Source organism: Corvus brachyrhynchos, unplaced genomic scaffold (assembly GCF_000691975.1).
Source record: "Corvus brachyrhynchos isolate BGI_N302 unplaced genomic scaffold, ASM69197v1 scaffold1103, whole genome shotgun sequence".
In the NCBI taxonomy this organism is placed as follows: domain Eukaryota; kingdom Metazoa; phylum Chordata; class Aves; order Passeriformes; family Corvidae; genus Corvus; species Corvus brachyrhynchos.
This window is the reverse complement of record NW_008236980.1, coordinates 380101-382461: the sequence shown is the minus strand read 5'-3', so window position 1 is coordinate 382461 and position 2361 is coordinate 380101.

Sequence of the window (2361 nt, the reverse complement as noted above, 5' to 3'; positions counted from 1 at the left end):
TTTCGCTGCCTATTTTCCTTTGCAATGAATGGTCGGTCCAAAGAACCTCTCTCTAGGGCAGCAGAGAGCTTTTTGCACTTTAAAAAAAAAAAAACAAAAAAACAAACAAAAAAAGACAAAAAACAACAACAACAACAAAAAAAAGACGACAAAACCGGAAAAAAAAAAAAAAAAGGAAAAAAGGTTGGAATCTTGGAATCTTCTTTTTCTGGGTCACTATTTTATTTCCCTCCCTGTCCTGCCTGTGCCCGGAAGCTCCCCCTCTCTGTCCCCCCGGTGTCAGCACCCTGCTCTCTCCCTGGCAGCGTACAGATAGCACAATCCGGGGTGCCCCTTCCGTGCCACCACCGGCCCCCAGCCCCGCAGGGGTCCCCGGGGGGCAGCCCGCACCCCCCCGCTGCTTCAGAAGCAATAAGGGAGGACAGGCGGCCCGCGGGGGCTGTCCCCGGCAGGGGGACACGAGGGGACAATCCCGCAGTGCCTGGGACAAGGGGCAGTGTGGCCGCAGCGGAGCCGGAGGGCTCGGAGCAGGAAACCCCCCCCTTCCCCCCTAGGCGAGAGGAGGAGCCTTCGGCCTCGGCCTCTCTCGGCGGCGGCTCCCGGGAAACACGTCGGAAGAATTAAAAGCTTTTCTTTTTCCTTTGGATTCCTTTTGAGTTTTGCAACGAGAAAGAAACAAATTTCCAGAGCTGGGGTTGAGAGGGGCGAGGGGGGGGAGGGTCCCTCCTCCGCGGGGCCGGCACCCCCCTGCCCGCCGTGTCCCCCCCCTCTCCAGGCGCAGAGACTCCGGCGTGTGCGACCCTCCTCACCACCCCGGCGTGGTGCAAATCCACAAGGAAGAAAAAAAGAGAATTATATATAATAAAAATCACTTAGTGATTTAAAACCAACCCAGCCTGCTCCCTAAAGACAACTCCTGCAAGCAAAGTCACTTGTTTAAGGGTTTGGTTGTGGTTTTGTTTCGTTTCGATCCCTCCTTCCCTCCCTTCCTCCCTCCCTCCCTTCCCCGGAGAAATATTGTAAATATCTATTTTTTTGTTGGCGATTTAGAGTCCATCTCTGATGTTTGTGCTTTAAAATTAAATGTAAGCATTAAGGGTAAAAGCAAACCAAGTCTTGCGCTCTCTCAGTTGGGGTTGGGGGTTCTTGGCTGGGGCAGAGGGAGGGCACCTACTTGGCAATTATTTTAGGTTTTCTTTAGTTTTTCCTCTCTTTTTTTTTTTTTTTTTTTTGTATCTTGGGGTTTTTTTTTTTTTTTCCTTTCTGAGCCTTCTCCTATCCTGGATTTTCAGAGAGGCTCTTTGCTCATACCATATTCCCACCAGGCTGGGCGAGCTGTTGTGGGGGGAGGGAAGAATCCCAGCCTCCCAAGGGAAAGAATTGCTTCTTGGGGGTGGATTTTTGGAATAAAAAAAATTTGAAAAAAAATAACCAAACCAACAACTAAAATCCATGAGTGTGAGCTCTTCCCGTTTGGCTGGGAGGGAAGTGGAGGGAACAAGGCCAGGGCTGGGACCTCCTGTGTCCCCCCTGTCCCCAGCACTGGGGCTGTCCCAGCTGCCAGAGAGGAAACTGGAGCACCGTCGGTGGTGGCAGCTGTCCCGGTGTCCCCACTGTCTCCTGCCGGGTGGTGGCAGCTGTCCCCGTGTCCCATCACCTCCTGCCAGGGCCCCAGGTCCTCCAGAGGCCTGTGGGGCCCTTGCCCTCCACATCCCTTGGGAAACCTGCCCCCTCCCAGCGGATTCCTGGACCACCAGGGTGACATTTAGTGTCCCCCACCCTGCGGGGATGTCACGGCCCAGGTCCCCGCGGCGGCTGGGCCGTGACATTTGCATGGCGAGACACAGGGCAGGTGACACCACCCTCCACGGGTGGCTGAGGCCACTGTCACGCTCCCTGTGCCCTGGTCCCCAAGTGCCACCACGTGCCTCGCCTGGGCACCAGGCCAAGCGAATCTCAGCGCCCCGACCCCTTGCCTGTCCCCTCCAGGTGTCCCCCCCTGGCCTCGGGGACAGGGAGCCCGCGCACGGTGTCACACACACGTGGTGACGCGGTCACACACGGTGACACCTGCTGCCACGCGTGGCACCTGTGGTCGCACACTGCGCGGCGTGGAATGACACACGCGATGTCACACACACACACAGAGCCACTGTCACACACACCCGTGGTGTCTCTCGCACCGTGTCACACCCACGGCGCCACACACAGAGACGGCGCTACACCCACGGTGTCACACCCCCACGCTGGCACACACACCCGCTGTCACACTCGCATCCGGTGTCGCACCCAGTGTCACACACAGCGTGTCACACGCACACACCCGGTGTCGCACACACCGCCAGTGCCACAGCCGGTGCC